We start from the raw sequence: 20,138 nt of genomic DNA on the forward strand, positions 1-20,138 counted from the left end.
TAAAACACTCTTCAATAACATAGGCATACCAGTCGGACTCCAGCAATGAGAGAATGAATTGTGAATGCCAAGGTGTTAATCTCTGAATGAGACATGCAATGAAGCCTAGCTGTTTTGAGTCCTACACCCCAAGCTGAGCCAGAGTTTTGGTTAGAAGGCAGCACTCACCATTTCCCTGGGGCAGCCACCACACCTGACCATTCAGCAAGCTCCCATGCATAGCCCTCAGCATTCCACATCAGTGAACACTAGTTACTGCTTCCCTGTAGGATTTTCCTACACCAGCTTGCCACTAGGAAACACTCACTCAGGGCAACCTGTGCATTTCAGAGTAAGCAAACTGGCCAGCCCAGTTTCACAGTGCATTACAAACAAAGCAAACTGCCCCAGTCCCCAAGACAATTTTCTCATGTTCTTTCCTTGACATTCATGTTGGGTGTCATTTTCCATCTTTTCACCTAAGCAAATGGCCATTCTGGCCATAATTTTAGAGTCATGAACTTTTGAAGTTGGAGGGAATGCTCTTATGCCAGCCATTGTTGTGCTGCACCGTAAGAAACAGACAAGCCCAGACAAGCTAGCCTAGCTACTGGACAGCTGTATATTCATTTCTCACTCTTTCTACTCCTTAAGGATTTTAAAAATTAATCAAAATTAAGGTGAAATAAATATATGCGTTTTAGCTTGGTTGGTAGGTTAATCCACCAAGTTACTAGTTCGATGGTGTAGAGTACACTTGATGAATGAACTTAAGAAAAACTAGTAGCTGAGTTTCCCCATGTTACTGATGAACGGTGACTTCATGCTTTGTTTCATCTTTTAGACTTTTCTGTTTTTGAATCACAGTTATAAGCTGTTTGCTTATGAATATTACACAGATTGTTTTTTGAAAAACTCCTCTTGTCAATCAGACCAATAGTGGAATAACCTTATAGTGATGTCTGGAAAATACTCAACATTCATTTTTAGAAAATATGGAGTAGATTGTTCTGCCTTCCCCCTTATAGGAACTGAGAAGGTGATTCGATCACTGTCAACCCTTTAAAACGCATCAAACAAAGTGGCACAAAGTGCTAAGAAGTCCTGTGTGCCAAGAAGTCAGGTGTGCTTTGAAACCAAGGCTGTGTGTTCTCTGTAGACTGGAAGTTGCAAATATGGCCCTTTGGGAACTCTTGTGTTTCACAGCAGGACCCAGTGGGTCTTTAACTGACAGGTTTTGGTTTTTTGTTTTGTTTTGTTTTGTTTTCTACCTGTGATTTACTAAAGCTTGTCCTGCAGGGAAAGCCCCATATTTTCTCTAAGACAAAGTCCAGGCAAATCCTTCTGGAAATCCATCTGATGAGAACTGCCTCCTGGGAGCCATTTTCGTTCTAAATGAATTTCTGCACTTGGCTTTCGATCAGCAGGGATCAGCAACTATTTTCAAAATTTGAGGTGCTGATCTTGTTTGTACTTTAAAACGTGATGTTAGCAGGATCTTTAAGTGGAACAACTGAACTAAAAACTATAAGGGTACAAACTTGCGGGAGTGCTTCACAGAGCTGATGAAGTTTAACCATTAAACACGAGAACACAAGTCCTAGGGTCTAGGATTGTGTAAGACGGAAAAATGGGTTCAAAGACACAATTTTCTTCTCAGATGCAAGAAATCTTAAAAATCTATTTCTAGATACTATGAATGGCAATTCCCTTTTGAAATGAGAAACAAACTCAGTCTTTTGCAGGATGAAGGTGTCTGTAAAGATAAAGTTTGTACTTGAGAGAAGTATTCTCGATGATTCTTAATCACCTTTTGGATGTGGTACCTGGTGGCAGTCTAGAGAAGGTTAAAAAGGAACTCCTCAACGCAGCCTGAGGTTAAATCCGTTTAATAAAACCATCAGATTATAAAGGGAAACCATTATGATGAGAACCAGTATGGTAGCAGAACTATATTGAATAAAAATGACAGAAAATGCATTCTCTCTGTGCCATTGTCCTTTTCAGATACCATAATGCTCTTGTACTACACCTTGAATATTATACATAGATGGCTTGAATTAGATGATTAAAATTACTAAAATTCAGTTCTAGCAAATATCATCTGTATATTTCCTCCCACTTTGTGCCTGAGCTAGAAAGCTGTACCAGAGGTCTTAATCAAATCTTTAGGGTCTCAGTTCAGCTTCTACCAATACTTTTTAAAAATATATATAAAAATAACAAAACTAATGTCTGACAGTCTCCTTGGCTTTACAGATGAGGAAGTTGGCTGACTGTTAACTAAGCCATAACCTAAGGAACATGGGCAGAACCAGGAGGGAAGCATAAAGTGACTTTTCATTTCATGTCATAAAAGGGGGAGGGAAGGAAGGAGAGAGGAAGGAAGGGAAGGGAAGGAGTTCCTAAGCATGGGGCACTACAGCTAATCACTGCAAGGCCAGAGACAATCTCACAGTCTCTGACCAGTGTGTCTACTCCTCTTACATGCCAGACAGCTTGAGCCCCTCAGATGAAGATTCTAATTAGTTACAAAATTTATGAATTTACGAAAATGGCTAATGGACTTTTTAAAATGTGATTTATTTTTAGCTTTGAAGAAATATATGAGTCAATATTTCAATAATATTGTTTTTGTCATGGGTAGGAAGAACCTGTCACTTTGCTTATGATAGCCAGCTGTTCCCTAAGACTCTAGTGCTTGAAAAAAAAAAAAAAAAAAATGACTTCCAGATTAAAAAGAAAGAAAGAAAGAAAGAAAGAAAGAAAGAAAGAAAGAAAGAAAGAAAGAAGAAAAGAAAAAAGTCAGATTGAAAAAAGTACAGTCTAATAGTAGGACTCTGAGATTCTCTTTTTGGTTATTATTTTATTACTAATTGTCTCGAACATAATATGATAATGGTTCGGTTTGGATTTGCTTTTGCTTTTGGTGGTACTTTTGGGTAGGATAAACCCCAGAGTCTCACACATGCCAGGCAAGGATTCTCCTGCTAACTCCCAACCCTGCACTGTAAAATTCCATCAGTGTAATCAAATATTAGACTATCTTAGCAGATACACCCACACTCTGAGAGTCGGGTGTTATGAGACACACCTGTAATCCCAGCAGGGAGAAGCTGGGGCTCCAACATGATCTAAATACTGAGTTCCAGCCAAAAAGGCCTATCTTAAAATAATAATATATTTTTAATTTTTCCTCTGAAACTGGAGTAGTAGACAAAAGGCTGCCTATGCACTTCAAGTGGGACACAAGGACATCGCTAGCAAACCAGCAGGAGCCAGGGAGGAGGCAAACAGGACTCAGAGCTCAAATCAACTTCAGCCACAATTTTACCAATTGGTACATGAAGAAAACAGATTCCAGAACACATAGGCCCTTGGAACAGGTCAAAAGTCATTAAGATTCGATGAAGTGTAGAAGCAGACCTAACATGGACAGGGAGAGGCATGGAATCCAACAGGGGTTTGAGAAGAACAAAGGCTCCATTCCTGCCTACTGGAAACCAAGCCAAAGTATGACACACCCTGCCAGTTACTAACTAACTTGCATTAAAGAACTTGAGTCCTAAACATTCCTGGATTTCTATGTATTTTTATTTGAGGTGTTTTATTTTTAAGGTCTGGTACTGTTTGGAGGTTTTTTACTGAATTCACTGTTTTATTTTCAAGGTTTTCAATTTTTTCTTCCTTCCTTCTTTTCTTTCTTTCTCTTTCTTTCTTTCCTTCTTTCTTTCTCTCTTCTTTTTCCCTTGCATCTTTCTTTCCTTCTCCTTTTTGGAGAAAAAAAAAAAGCAAAACAGAAAACACACTCACTCTAAAATCAAGTGCTACAGAGACACCACCCAACCAAGCAATGGTTGAATTTTAGATTCCCAGCCTCAGAACCTGAAGAGGCATCTCCACTCATGGAAGTGACTTGACTTCCTTCTCACCCTCCAGGACCTCACCAACCTATACTTATCTTAGGACTGTCCTAGATGTGACAATCCCTCACTGAATTGGTAGCCTTCCATTTTCTGGATAGACCTAGTGTACGTGACTCTGAATGGGAGATTTTTTACCTCCTTACCCCCTCAAGGACTCTACTCTGATGGCAAAGATTTTCTTCCCTGAATCATCAAACATTATCTTCGATCAGATTATCTGATGGGCAAATGTAAGACAATCTCCACCAGTCCCTGATCCTTCTAGAAAGGATCCTTTTCTTGCTGTATTCAGATCTGCCCTGTCCTCTGCTTCTGGCATCTCTATTGCACTTCTGCTTTCTCCTCTAGTCTGTCTCCATCATTGCACTGAGACAGACCTGGGGAAGATCGGGAACAACCTCCACCCTCACCTTCTCTAATATAGAAACCAACCCTCCACCCTCATCCTACCCAACCTTTGTTTCCTCTGGAACCATCATCCTTCCTGAGCTCCCACATTACCCTAAGCCCATTTCTCATCTGATTTTATGGTTGCTTCTTTGCAGGTTTCCTTACAAATGCTGTTCTCTGACAGGAGCCCGTGTGAGCCATGCTACCCTCATTGTATGCACTTCAAACTCATTCCTTGAGTTTTCTTAAGTTGACCATTTCATCATTTGCCACTGATAAGAGAGAGGCATCAGTGTAGACTATGCTAAGGAGAGAGGAAGTTCTGTTTACATAGTGTAAATGTTTGCATATTTTAAATTTAAACCCCTGGTTGTTGATAGCTCAAGAAATAAATAGATTATAATAGATGTTTAGTGGCTTTAAATTAAACCTTTTTGTTTTGATACGAGGGCTGTGCAAGGGTTCAGCAAATACACTACCACTAAGCTATGTCCTAACCCTATTGTTTTCCTACTCACTCTGAGCCATGACCTCATTAAATTGACCAAGTGAACCTTGAACTCACTCTGTATCCTAGGTAATCATTCAACTTGTGATTTATCTACCTGGGATTATAGGCATGCCTCTATACTCTTGATTTCAAGAAATGTATTTAAATTATAATTTTTGCTACAACAAATTTTCATAAAGTGTGTTAGTGTAACTTCTGAGAATCAGGTCTCTACCAATACTTAGAAGGTGTTGCTATTTGGACATGTACATTGTACAGTATGAGTAAAACACTCTTCCATGAATTATAAGCATACCAGGTTTTTATTCTTTAATCTGTGTTCATAAACTCAGTTGATTATAAAATAATCTCCTTCTTCTTTATGACAGTGGAGTGAGAAAGAGATGGAAAGCTATTTGAGGTTATGATGGACACAGTGAGTAGTTCATAGTTATTAAGACATCATAATTATAGGTGAAAGAGTCTATGTAGAATGATTTGTATCATTATGCATGTATACATCTTAATGCCTTTTCCTCCAAGTTCATTTTTTATAACTTCTGACACAATTTCTCTAAATTAATTCTCTCAATGTTTTCAAAATATTGCATAAAATACAGGTTAAAAAAATCTATAAAATCAATTGCCTTTTTGTTTCCATAAATAAACATCAGAACCTAAAAATTTAAGACACACTTTTTCTTCCCTGAGACGACCCCAGACAAGTAGTATCTTCTGAAACTACAGATCTGTGAATCCAACAAGGAAATACATTTCAACCAGGAGTTAACAACCAGTTTGCTGCTTATAGACTGCATTCAACTTGCTTATCTTGTCAATGCTATGGGCATGAATTGTGGTGCAAATAGGAAGTGTGCCAATTCACAGGCTGAAATTTTGAAGCTATTTGCTGACTGAATGCTTCTAGAGGCAGAGTTGCACCCAGCCTACAGGCCTCAGCTCTTACTTATGACTAAGTCATGCATATTCATACTGAGAATGGTTTATAATTGAAGTTTATAAGCCCTGAGAAGAAGCACCTATCTTCTTGACTGTAAACTTCTAGATTGCTAAAAAGAAAGGAAACTTCTTACTTCGTTCTACAAAGGGTGAATGCAGGTGCTTTATACTGTCCAGCATAATCAGAAATGGAAAGAACCTTAAGACTCCAAATAGTCGGAGGATTTTCTCTGTTGCCACTTGGATATAAATCCTTTGGTTAAATAGGTATTTCTTATCATGATTCATAATTAAATCAGTCTTGAATATGTCTATTTTATAGATTTGATAAAATATCATATGCTTTCTTTTTTTTTTTTTTCTTTTTTTGAGACAGGGTTGTCTTATTTTCTTTAAAGCACCATGTGCTTATGTAAAGTTCTAAGTAGTTCAAAATCCCTGACATTACAAATCAGAAACTAATCTTTTTAATCATTCAGAGATGTTGGTGCAGTGTCCTGTCAATCAGTGAGCAGGTGGCAAGGGCACAGCAACTGAGCTGCTGTGGACTGGCCTTGGGGACCATGCACTGAGCTGAGCCTCCCCTTTCAGTTTTTCTGTTAACTCCAGCTGGAGGAAGCCACAAATAAAGCACATCAAAAACAGAGAATATGAACAACTTGGCTGTTCTAATAAATAGTATACAAAGTACATCCGGTCATCCGGTGGATGCCATGGGCAGAACCTTATATAGAGAGCTATTTGATTTTTTTCCCCAAATTTCTCTTTTCATATCTGTAAATGCCAACAGTAGTGACTGCTCTGATAATTCAGTTATCAACAACAACATCAACAAAAACAAGTGGAATTTTCTATTCTCTTTGTGTTGCTTGGTTTGTTTGTTTGTTTGTTTGTTTTCTTTTTCAGTATTGGGGACAGAATCTACAGTTTACTGAATGCTTGGCAAGCAAAGGGACTTAAGGCATAGCCCAGGTTTGCCTTGAATTTGCTAACCTCCTGTGTCAGTTTCCTAAGTAGCTGGGATTATCTGGCTGTGATACCAGCCTCATTTAAGAATGAAGTTCTTATGTAGGCTTCCTATAAACCATTTAGCACTGTGTAAATAGGAGACAGTAGTAGAATTCATTTTTCTTCAAACTAAATGATTGGAAAATAAACTCATAAACACAAACAAATGAGTAAGAAAATACAAGTTGAGTCTTGTAGACACGTGAGTTTTGTTGTGTTTTCATTTGATAAGGACACAGAAATTAGACATATTATGGACACTTTCTGCTAACTGAAAACCTACTCTACCTAAAATAGCTAAAGTTGCCTGTAGACTCCAAGGCCAAGCAAAGGAGTAAAAGACTAAGCAAATTGTTCACAGCTACACATGTTAATGAGAGAGAAAAGAAAGATAAGGTCTGCCAGTCTACTGTCTTTAATCCCAGCTCACTCAACAGGCATTTGTTGAGTTTCTCTAAAGATATTTGAATTAATTAAGTGATTAAACTGGTAGTGCAGGTTTTCCAAACTGCTTACCAGGCCAGCACTGAAGTATTTATATTTGTTTGAGAAGAGAAGGAAACTGTATTTAAAGATTGCTATGGGTGGATTAAAAGTCACAGACAGAAACACTAACTGAGGTCTACACATAAAGAGGAGCAAAAACATGCTGCAGCCCCACCCGCAACACACACACACACACACACACACACACACACACACACACACACACAGGTGATGGTATCAAAAGATCAGAAGAATATCTTCCCTGCTGGCTGCCTTCTCTGAAAAGAACCCCAGAATCATGATCTATTCACCAACTTTGTTACCCCAATAGTCAAGAGGTAGAAGATGATGAGTCGGTCAAAGTTGACTATGGACAAATGTGGACATTCTTTTTTACAAACTTTCTTATTAGCAACCATCATATAACCAGCTCTTGGCCTTTGCCCTACTTTCTCTTAAGCAAGCCTGTATATCTCCATTGCAGTGAAAGATCCTACAGAAGTCTTGAGGCATCTTCTCAGAATTCTCTTGCATTTCCTTAATTTTGGTGAACTATGAGTCTATGAGAATGTGATTTTCTCTCACGTTCTTGTGCATTCCCATCCATTGAGAAGGGAAGTTTCATGAAACACTGAGACAAACTCTCTAAAAGATGAGGAAGAGAGTGTCTACAGGATTTTTCTACCTTAGAATTACATCTGTATCATTAAGACCCATGGCATGCTCCAAAATCTATGGACATTCTAGAAGATCTTTGATAATGTGAACTGTAGCTCTTCAGGTTTGTTAGGCAGAAAGTTAACACTGAGGGGAAAAAAAATGCTAAAGTCACATCAAAAGGTACCCCCTTCTAAGTAACCATTCTGAATATTTGGCAAACTTGGTTAAGAAAGATGTACAATTGTATAGGGTAGCACACTTCTGTAGCAGGTGTCTGAATGACTGGAGTCTCTGCCTATTCTGTATGATACCATTCAACGTTATCTTAGGCAAACTCCAATCCCTAAGCTACTTAAACTAACTCAAGCTACGTAAGAATGGATACACTCCTCCACAGCAAAATGGTGACGCGCACCTAGTACTCAGTGGCATTTTATTAAATATTTTGAGAACTGTTAGCCCACTGAATTTTATTTTTAATTCCTATTTTACAGCTAAAAAAAAAATAACATGAAGATGAAGTAACTAGGTGGTTTATAATCTCATTGCTATCTAGAAATGCACTTGTAAGGTTGAATCATACTGTACTATACAAACTAATATAATGGTTCCAGATTAATATTTACAATCAATCTAAATATTCAATCATCCATGATTGGTCAGTTCAGCACATCCTCAGACTGAAGACAGCTCATGATAAGAGTCATAGTCTTTAGTTCATAGGCTATCACCTCCTATATGATATCTGACTCAGAGAAGAGACTTAATAGCATTTGCTAAAAATATGGATGAATATAGAGTTGCAATTATAAAAAGAAGATGTTTTAGTAAAATCATAAGTCAGGGGAGAATGCCATATAAAATCTAACTCCAAAATTTGTGAGTTTTTGAGTAATTATACAGTATAAAGGAAAATGTGTAAAAGCATAAATTAATGAAAATACGTGGATTCTTTTTCTATGTGTTAATGCATGCTAGATAATCAATAAATACTAAAGAAGTAAATAAATAGGCAAAGGTCATTTACAAGTAATTAGCTCCTTAGGGGAGAATATATATATATATATATATTATTTTGTTCTTTGCAGTTTTTCTATTATTTAACGAGATTTTTGACAACAGGTATGAATTACCTTTGTAATAAAAATAATATTGAAACACGCAATCAATCTGGGAAATATAATTCAGAATGTTAGGGCAAAAGTAGAATATGTAGACATACTTCAGGATCCAATCAAAAACTTGCATCTACTTCGCCACTATGTTTATTGTGTTTAAACAAAAACTTGTCAAAAGTTGAAGACAATGATAGGCCTGATGTTTCATGGGACTATTGTTGGGCTTGAGTCTAGAATCTAGGTCACTGGCTTTCTAGGAAGTGGTTCTCTTCGTGGCAGTAGGGTGCTTGGCACTCCTCTCAGTGAACAAGTGCCCTGTGAGATGCTCAGTCTGACAGGGGGCAGCTCTGACTCACACCTGGAATCCTTTGCTGCTTAACTCTGATAAATTATCAGAAAGCCCGAAGGTTTATGAAATACTCCATCCCTTTGGCAAATGTGTGAATTTCTTCCTTTCAGCTTTGTGTGCACTGGACAAGCATGTGTTCATTATCCTAGGAGAACTCCAGAGTTCTCAAAATGTTTGTAAAGGAGTTAACTAACGATAAGAAAGAGAGAAAGAGAAATATATATACAACCAGCATGATGACATACGGTGGGGGGATGTAGTAATATACAGAAGGAGAGGAAAAACAAACATGGCAACTTTTGTCTTCCTCTTTTTTTACTCCTCAAGCATGTTTATTAATATTTAAACAATCAAAATCAGCCTCAGGACTCTGCTTTCTAAGTAGCAGCGCTAGGAAATACAAGGGTTAAAGACAGGACAATTTAACTCTCTGACATGAACCTTAGAGGCTAAGACATGTGTTTCATAATTTTATTTTTTCTATTTAAAACTAAATATGAGATGCCATTTAAAAACTTATACAGCTAAAATGAAACCGTATCTCTTCCCATAAAATATCTTTTCCTTAGAGGAAGTTTGGTAAAACTTTGAGAGAAGGCCATTAAACTTCTCTATGCATTTCACAACTATTGCTTAATTTAAAATTTAACTCTTCCTGAGCTCAATGAAAACAGAGACCAGCTTCACTGGCAAGGTCTCAGTATAGCTGGGATATAATTTCAGACTCAATGCCTTTATTTCATTAAACTGCCTGTGAATTTCTTTGACTGCAATTTCAAATGTATCCAACAAACAGAAGCAACACAAAATATACCCATTTCCCCAATTAAAATCCCAAATGTAGCACTAGAATTCACCCCTTCTAGGTGGGACATCTCTAATGCTCTCCACTGGCCTACAGTGAAAGCAGTTTAAACCACTAGCCAACATCAGGAACATTTTTCATAACCTAGTGTCTGAAGTGATGAATATGTATTTAAGGCTGAAATCATTACAAGTGGTAAAAGACATAAAGAAGTTAAGTCAATTATTTCAAAACCAAGTCCCTTTCCCCCTTCCATCTTTTGAATCCCAATTCTAAAAGGGTATTCACATTCAAACGTCAAGCCTGCAACTTTATAAAGTATTTTTCCAAAAACGCTTTGACCTGTTCTCCTGTCACAACAAGTTACCCAAAACCTGAGAGCAGCAATGCTTGTTAGTTCACGGTTAGTTTTTCAGTATTGTCTGTCACATCACACAGCAACCCATCAAATACCCGGGAATTCTCTGCATACATGACTTTTTTTTATCAATTAAAATTTAAATGAGTCACCAATCTGCCCCTAAACACCTTCACTGACAAGCAGCTTTCAACTCATATCCAGGAGTTAGGAATCACTAGGTGGCATCACGTGGAACACAAAGGCGCACCAACTCACTTCTCTATAAAGACTCAATTTCCCAGCACTCACTGAAGGAAACAAGCTATATGTTTATTCCAATCTTCTCTTAGACCCAGGAAATTAAATCCTCATCAGCTAGAAGGAAACTGAAGCCTGCTTTGTGAACCTTTCCCAAAAGCTGAGGAGTGGACGAAGTGAGGTTTTACCACGCGTGGCTGCCTTCCTACTAGGAAGCTGCCCACGGATAGCTACAGAAAGTGCAAGAGGAAGCAGGCAGGGAGAGTAAATGCATCGCTTACAGTTCCCAGAGTTAAATGAGAATCCTCAGACTTCTCTCTGTGCCTTCTAGCTCTCTGTCAGTCGGGAGCCCTTCACAGTTCCGACTTGCTTCAAGTCTTCTCCCGCTGGTAGGAGGGGCTAAGAAGTAGGCTGGTCTCTGTGGATGTTAAGGTGGAATTCAAGCGAGCTCCTCTGGAGAAGACTAACGTTCTAAATGTCCATGTTTAATTTTCAGAAACAGGCCTTTGAAGTCAGAAAATATGCTTTAAAAACATATGATCTAACTGGTCCTAGGGGTGTGCATGAAAACATGCTTTAAAAAGACGTGACCTAACTGGTTCTGGGGGTATGCGTGTGCATGCTTGTGTGTGTGTGTGTGTGTGTGTGTGTGTGTGTGTGTGTGTGTGTGTGTGTGTGTGATACTGCTGCTTGCCCTTAAGCAGTCACTACTTCCTCTTTTGTCCAAAAGACTAAAAGTGAAGTTGAAAAGATAATGAATATGTGGAGATTTTTAGTCTTTAAAAAGTGAAGTTTAAAACAAACCCCAAGTACAAAATGCATATACATTTTACAGTTGAACAATGCTGGACACCTTTAAAAAAAAAAAAACAAACAAACCTGTTCTAGCTTTTCTCCCCAAACTTAAAACCTCTGAGTTGTTTAAGACACTTCAAAGAATAGAATACATAAGTTCTGACTTAGAAACGACAACAGATAAGGCAGAATCCCAAGTCTGCAATTCAATTTGAAGCATATAATAACGTTTTTGTGAAGAAAGTATTGTATCCCTTACAAGCGTGGTAGCTCACACCTGACGCCCCAGCACTTGGGAAGTAGAAACAAAACCGCCTATGAGTTTGAGGTCAGCCTAAGCTACATAGTGATGCCATATCTCAAAGCAAACAGACATTTTGAGAATTCATGAAACCCTGTTACTCTAAGTACCCTGGTTAGAAAGCTGACAGGGCTTCTGCTGTAACAACAGCAGTCACTATCGTAATCCTTCCTCCTTACAACTCTTTCACTCATCTCCTAATTAATATTTTTTTAAAGCATTTCTTTCCTTCTTTTCTCTCAGTTTGCTTTCTACTGCTGGGATAACATTTTCCGACCAGAAGCAACTTTTGAAGGGAAAGTTTTACTAGGGGGTACAGGTCCCGGTGGCAGTCCATCAAGTCAGAGTAGGAATTCAAAGCAGAAAATTGGAGGCAGGACCTGAAGCAGAAACCAAGGAGGGATTTTTCTCATTTCATAATTTATTTCTTTTTGATGTAGGAGTCAGGCTCTCATGTAGCCTAGGCTGAACTCAAACTGAACTGGCTAGCAAAAGATGACTTTGAACTCCTGACTTTCCTGCTTCTACCTCCATGGGATCAAAGCCACATGCCACCATACCTAGCAACTCGTGTCATTACACATTTAAAGGCTCCTTTCCCATTCACAAGTAAAGTGTCTGACTCCTCCATTCTCTCACAGAGTACAAGCTTATGTGGTATGAATAGAAAGATTCACACAGTTAAAATAAAAATAAACATGGCAATCCACTGTAGAAAACATAAGTCGTGTTCGGCAACAGTTGGATTAGGAATTAGGTTGCCCTAATTCCTTCTTATCCACTTGCAGCAATAATTTCACAAGTTGTTTTTTGCTCTCCAAGATCCCTCTAAATTTGGTGCAGCAAATGTCTTTCCAATTTTAGTGACTCTGTCAAAATGGGCACAAACCCCATTATTCATCTCACAGAAGGACTTCCAGGCACTGTGGGGTTTTGAAAATATTTATGCTGTTGGAATTTAAATGCACTGACGACAGTGTGTAGTCTAAGCTCATTGCCTCTGTGTTGAGGCAATTCTGAGTAGAAAGAATTATCTCTGAGTAAATTTCCTGTATTTCTCAAGTAGCCGGGCCTTGAAAGATGTCACTAGAAGGTTTTTCTTTAGCACCTCCGTTGCCTAGGGCCAAGGTAATAACAACATTCTTATATGTGTGTTTATAACACCTCTGCCTGCAAGCTCAGGAACACTCTACTGTTTGTTCTCTCAAATACATAATCAGGCCTCAACAGCTACTTTGAAAAATCCTCATTCTTTACGTACATGTCATTTTTCTTCAGTTAGACACACCACAAAGCAAGTAATTTGATTTTTACCCAAATTACAAAGATAATCACATGCCAGGACTTTATTTCATTTTATTTATCACGTGGCTTCAAAGTCCAGGATTATCCCATTTATTTTTGTAGGTGAAGTGTAAAAATTAAGATAACTTGCAATAAAAGTATACTGTAAACCGCTTCTTCCAAAAATTGCTGGCCATGGGACGACCCTTAAATCTTAGCCCTCCGGAGACAGAGGCAGAGACAGGAAGATCTCAGTGAGTTGTAGGTCAGTCTGGTCTACATAGGCAGTACCAGGCCACCAGGGCTACATAATAAGACCCAGGCTCAGAAAAAGGGAGATAGAAAGGGAGTGGGGAGGGGGACTTGTTGGCCTGAGTTTGATTCTTGGATCCCACACAATAGTGGAATAAGAGATCTGACACTTGAAAGTTGTTTTCTTACCTCTAGAGGTACACATGGGCACACACATGTGCAATATACTAAATAGTATATTAGTTCACATAATAAACACCGTTTTAATACTAATAAATATAAACATAGAAAAATAAATAGTGAAACATTTACTTAATGAAAGAATCATACTTGCTCCAAATAAGCTAAATGAGGGTCTGGGGAGATGATGCAGTTGCTAAAGTATTTGCCAAGGGAGCATGGGGGTCTGGGTCCTGATCCCTCAAATCCGTATTATGCCAATTCATTTGTGCAACGGCAGCACTGGAAGAGTAGAATCATGTAGATTCATCCCTGGGGCTAGCTGGTCAGCTAATCTAGCTGAGTTGGTGAGTTCCAGTTCAGTAAGAGATCATGTATAAATAAATAAATAAATAAATAAATAAATAAATAAATAAATAAATAAATAATAGAAGGAGGGGTTGGAGAAATGGCTCAAGAGCCCTTGTTGCTCTTCCAGAGAATTGTCACTAGTTTCCCAGAACCCATGTTGAGCAGTAAACAACTGCCTATATCTCCACTCCAGAGAATCTGATGTCTTTTAGGACGCCCACACATAAGTGACAGAAATAATAAAATAACTTTTAAAAATATATAAGGTGGAAAGTGACCACGGAAGGCAGTAGATACTGACCTTTTGCCTCCAGGTAAGTGAAGTGCCTATACTCACATATACATATACACACCATGCCCTGCACACACAGACACACACACACAAATTAGCAAAATAATCCAACTGTTTTTCCTATTGGTGGCCCACTAAGAAAAGCATTGCTGCCACCGCTAAGTTAAATATTTCTTCATGCACTACTGTGTTGGTTCAGAAACCTTATGCATCAACTGATGTGGGATTATTGGGAAAGCAGATTGTTGGGAAATCATTTATTTTGAGTGGCTTCCTGTGGGGTTACTAGCAGAGAACAACCTTTAAATCAGTAGACAATCCTCCTTAATCCATGGGAGCAAAGGAGTAAAGTGAAAAGGCATTCCAGGAGGTACTGGAGAGAGAGCAGACAGGACAGACAGGCGTCATGTCTTCGTGGACCTACATCCTAGATGATGGACTTTGAAAGCTACTAGATAAGAATAAGATGGGCTTCGGAAACTACTGTGGTCCTGGAAAGCCTGTCTAAGGATGTGACATTTTGGCTGAGGGTTGGAGGAAGAAACCAAATACAGGAGGACTGTTCCAACAAAAGAACTAGGAAGTGTCTGCATAGAAACCTAAATTGGCCCATGAAATTTGAAAGACGTACATGAGAGTTCCAGCAAGGGAGCAAGGGAGGGGTTGGGGGGGGCTGAGGGCTGGGGAATAAGGAGAGGTAAACAGTGGGGACAGGAGGGCTGGGGGGTGGAGGGGAGGAAGGAGAGGGCTGGGCCTGGGCGGTGTGGGTAGAGCCTGAACAGCAAACACTGAAGTGAAAGAGGAAGAAACAAGGGCTAAATTAAATCAGAAATCCAAAGGGGATCCTGGAGCCAGGGTTGGAATTTGGTGGGTAAACAGAAACAACAAAAGTGGAGATCAGATCTACCCCAGAGCAGTGCAAAGGGCTCTCTAGCATACAGCAGAGCTGACAGGAGAGGAGTTGGAGGCAACATTAGAAATGTACGTTGGAGGTCAGGTTTTTAAAATTCTTAACAGATATCTAGATCTGGACCTAGACTGAGATGCTCTGGGTTATTTAGAACACTCTGCTCTGAATTTGGAGGCTGGTGACATTGGTGTCATTGAGCTTTTGCAGGGGCTGCTGTAGTTAGACTACTTGACAGCTAATTAGATGGGAATAGGATACACCAAGGGGAGCAGTGAGCACAGTCAAGCAGGCATAGTGCACTAGGGCCTGAGTGGGAGGAGGCACATCAGGGTGGAACCGAGGCGTCATAAATTAGATTGACGTTAACTGCAGTTCCGTAGTGTGCAAGTTAGTTAACATAAGATCCACAGTTCAGGCTCAATTTAGACTTAGAAACTTGATGTCTTACACATACTTGGTACGTACTTACACAATAGATATGACTTATGGTTTTGTCTGTTTGTTAATTTGCTGAGACCAAGTCCTATACTTCAGACAGACCTTGAACTCAGACCCTCCCATCTCCACTCTGCGAGTCCTGGAATTACAGACAGGCACTACCACATCCTGTTTAAGATTTAAGATTTTTATCTTTAAGATGTTATTTACATTAAAAAATTATGCCCAAACAAGTAAAGAGTTTAATCTTAGCTGGAATCAGTTCTGTCATGTAAAAATTATGAAGAAAAAAAAAAACTGAGTGTGAATATTTGGCATTACAAACCAGGTTTTGTTTTAAATACCCTTTCTAAGACTATAATTATTACCATTCATTCTATAACACAAAACAAAGCAAGCTACAATGGCCAAAGAAATTTTAAAAGCTTACACAGCAGAAGTTATTGCTTGGACTTGGTGATCTTTAAGTTTATACATATATCAAAAGAGTTTTACATTGCTGTTTAAAACACACAATGAAGACAATCCAGAGGTAAGACTGTGGTTCATCTCACAGGGACCTCTCCTTGTAACTCTTTAGAATATAGAAGCAGCAGCTTGAGAGATGATGGCACAGTGGTTAAGACTACTCACTATTGAACCACGAAGACCTGAATGCATATCCCAGCACCCCTACAACAAGCCAGATGTTTATATACAGCTACAGGCTTGTATACCTGAAACCTCAGTGCCGAGGAGCAGAGAGATCACAGAAGTGCCGCAGCTTCTTGGCTGCCAGCCTAGCTAAACAACACAGGTTCCCACCAGGTTCAGGGAGACACTATGCCTCAAAGGAATTAGGCAAAGAATGATAGCAAACTCAGTGTTCTAGCATACCTGCCCCCTCCCTCATTGTAAGAAGTTAATGAACATAGTATTATAAGATTAAACTCTTGTCTGGCACAAAACCCATGACTATGGCTGAGAGTTCAATCCCTAGGAGCTGGCAGTGGGAATACCAGGTACTGTGCTCTTTATGAACAAGACACATGGTCTACATTCTGTAAGACACTCCATCCTAATGTGCAAAACGGGCATGGCTGAATTGGGTTACTTGCAGGAAGGCAAAGGACCTTCTAAGTAGAATTTGGAGACTTGAACTCAGAGCAAGTCTACTCAATAGACCTGACTAGAAATGTCAACTGCAAGAGGCAACAGCGGGCTTCAGAGGGGAAAGCAGCATGCTTATCTCTGGTAAAGGAACAGCACGTCTTACCATTCAAGAAAGGACAGGCAGACAACCATAGAGATATTTTGTTTTCCCACTGTTATTTTGTCACTAGAGCACTCTTAAGAGTCTTTATGAATAGCATGACACTTGAGGCTGAAGACACAGCTTAGTGGCTAACAGCACTTGCAGAGAACATGGGTTCAGTTCCTAGCATCCCTACAGTGGCTCCCAACTGCCTTTCAACTCCAGTTTCACGGAGAGCCGACACCCCTACTAGCTTTCATGGGCACATGCATCCAAGCATACGTGCATACATACATTCATGCAAACACACAACAAATTAAGATAAATCTAAAAAAGAAAATTTTTTAAAAATAATATTGTCATATTATTATCAACTTACTGAATACTGATATAATGGAAAACTGATAAAGTGAACACAGGATGGCTTTACTAATTTGTCATCAGAATAAATTCCTCTAAACCTCAAAATTCAAGCGCCTCCATAACCAGGTACGTAGTTTCAGCAGGCACTCTGGAATTGCTAAAGTGCTCCATTAGCTCATGACTCCATTTCTTGATGAGTGGTATCTATTCTGAGTGGAGACTGACCTCCACCTGGGTCCAGTCTAGCCAGGAGGTCAAACATGCTACACAAAATTTCCAGAATTTAAATCTGCCTTGTATCCATGAGGGACTGTTAGGAGCCGCAGTGAGTGTGACAACATTCGCCATTACAAGATGGCACGGGCATCATGTGCTCCCACAAGTAAACAACTAACTGCGCAGGTGCAAAAGGCAAAAGCGCACCAAAGTCACTGCCCATCCCGGGGCATAATATGGGGTGATGAGTGAACAGCCAATCAGAAGTGAACACGCCACTCTAGGGTACATATAGCAGTGCCTTTCCCGGGCTTTGGGTCTTTTCCGCTTCTGCTGATACAAGAATAAAGCCTCACTGTAGTAACTACCCGAACACTGCCTCACGTGTCTCTTTCGAAGGCGAAGGGGACTCAAAAAGGGGCGCGGAACAAGGGACCAGGCACACACCAAAAAACTGATAAATTGTAAATGACTTAAGTCACTACCACACTGAAGGGATCTCAAGCTAGTCTGCAGAGCCCATATTGCTTTTGGTCAGGAACACTACAGATGCTGAGATGTAGACCCAGCAAGATGTGGCACCATCCTTCTTCAACTGTCTGGGAAGGCTAGGCCTTGAGCAGTGAAGGCTGAGTAGACTTAAGCAAAGAGAGGTTAATAATACAATTTAATGATTCACCAGTGAGCCCAATATTTCTATAAACAATCTCATTTTTGTTTTTGTTTTTTATTAAGAAATTTATGACCTAAAAAAAAAATGTATATTCATTGAAAGGGGTTGGTTAGAAAACTAACCAAATGCTTCTTGTTTTCTTCTCTTTTAAGCAATCACTTCCCTAAATCACACCAAGCTTTATCCCATGTTATGGTGGTTTGAATATGCTTGGTCCAGGAATTGGCAGTATTAAGAGGCATGGCTTTGTTGGAGTAGGTGTGGCCTTGTTGGATGAAGTGTGTCATTATGTGTATTGGCTTTGAGACCCTCTTTCTATCTTCTGGAAGACAGTCTTTTCCTGGTTGCCTTTGGATCAAGATGCCATGTCCAGCTCTTCCAGTGCCATGTCTGCCTGAATGCTGTCATGCTTCCTGCTATGATGATAATGGACTAAACCTCTGAACCTGTAAGCCAGCCCCAATTAGATGTTGTCCTTTATAAGAGTTGCTTCCGCCATGGTGTCTATTCACAGAAATGCAAACGCTAACTAAGACATACCTCTTGTCAACAAAGTAATCCAAGGAGCTATGGACATAGCTTATCACACTATGATTGGTGTATGTGGCAGGGGGGGGTTCTTGTTTGCTGTATAACAAAACAAGGCCCTTAAGGACCAGGCTCTTGATATTTCTTTACTTGTAGTAGCTTCAGATTGGAAGCTCAGCATCCTGTATTATTCCTTGGACTATTTCAAAAATCTATTCTGCCATCCAGAGTAGGCTGGGTCTTCCCACATCAACTAACAATTCCTCCATTAGGTTCCCTCTTTCCAACTGACTCTAAATTGTATGAAATTGACAATAAAAAACAACTAGCACAGTTCTCTATTAACTTGTAGTCTGGATATTTTAAACCAATAACTCATATCAACTAACAGAAAATGGAACATGATGATTGACCAATATCCCCATAGCCAGAGACCCTCTCCTCTGCATATAACACAGACCATGAGTTCCTATACTGCTTCCTGTTGCGTAGCTTCATAGTGTTCTCTAATTTTGCTTAAACATTTTTTTAAGATAAGGCACTGGGATTGAATTCTTAACACAATTAACATAATCTGATATGCTGATCTTTCTCCTATTGTGGTTTTAGGATTTTTATAGACTATACCACATGCTAGAACTGGCTGATGGAAGAAAGCAGGACTCTCCAATCATTTCTGAATAGCATATTGTAGTAAAATGATTGAAACTGCGAGGAACAGAAGGAACATTCTAACAATGTATGATTGTAGTGGGGCAACCCACAGCAGAAAGCAGACCAGTTCCATTCTATAGGGATGGTAATAAACTGGGAGAACAATAAACTCAAGTAGTTGTGTTGAGGAAAGCTACTGAACCAAGAGACAACCTCAGCATGTACAGACCCTGTAATCCTAATCATACAGCTTGAACAACCTAAGGAAGAGATCTAAATAATCCTTATTTAGTAACATACCTAGCATTCATATTATAATTATCTTGGGGGGGGCATCATCTTGAAATAACAAGAGATAAAGGGATGAGGAAAAAATAAAGGAAATGATTTTGATTTACAAAATCTTACACATTTAAAGAAGACAGTGACTCTTCAAATTACCATAAGAAAATGCTCTTGCAAGGCTTAGTTCTGGCATCTAGGAGCAAAAACAGGAGAATTTCTCTGAGTTTGAGGATAGCCAGGACTACACAGAGATACTGTGTCAAACAAACAGAAAAAGAAAGAAAGAAAGAAAGAAAGAAAGAAAGAAAGAAAGAAAGAAAGAAAGAAAGAAAGAAAACATTTATTTCACAAGTGAGGAGGAACTGAAGTATTGGTTGCAAGGGTTACACCCTGATCTATACTCATCAATTTCCAGGACTTAAAAATAAAACATTTTGCCGGGTGGTGGTGGCGCATGCCTTTAATCCCAGCACTTGGGAGGCAGAGGCAGGCGGATTTCTGAGTTCGAGGCCAACCTGGTCTACAGAGTGAGTTCCAGGATAGCCAGGACTACACAGAGAAACCCTGTCTCGAGAAAAACAACAACAACAAAACAAACAAAAAACAAAAAAAA

At 39.3% G+C, this 20,138-nt stretch overlaps 1 protein-coding gene across 1 annotated transcript in view; it reads right to left on the minus strand.

Annotated features, from left to right (window-relative positions):
• Pla2g4a (phospholipase A2 group IVA) overlaps positions 1 to 11,208 on the minus strand; it is a 134,430-nt gene extending 123,222 nt beyond the window's left edge. Inside the window, exon 1 of the mRNA XM_034513674.2 lies at positions 11,051 to 11,208. The gene's annotated coding sequence lies outside the window, so the exon portion shown is untranslated. The remainder of the gene's footprint in view (positions 1 to 11,050) is intronic.
• Between the last annotated feature and the right edge of the window lie 8,930 nt (positions 11,209 to 20,138).

This window comes from Arvicanthis niloticus, chromosome 10 (assembly GCF_011762505.2).
Source record: "Arvicanthis niloticus isolate mArvNil1 chromosome 10, mArvNil1.pat.X, whole genome shotgun sequence".
NCBI classification, from domain to species: Eukaryota; Metazoa; Chordata; class Mammalia; order Rodentia; family Muridae; genus Arvicanthis; species Arvicanthis niloticus.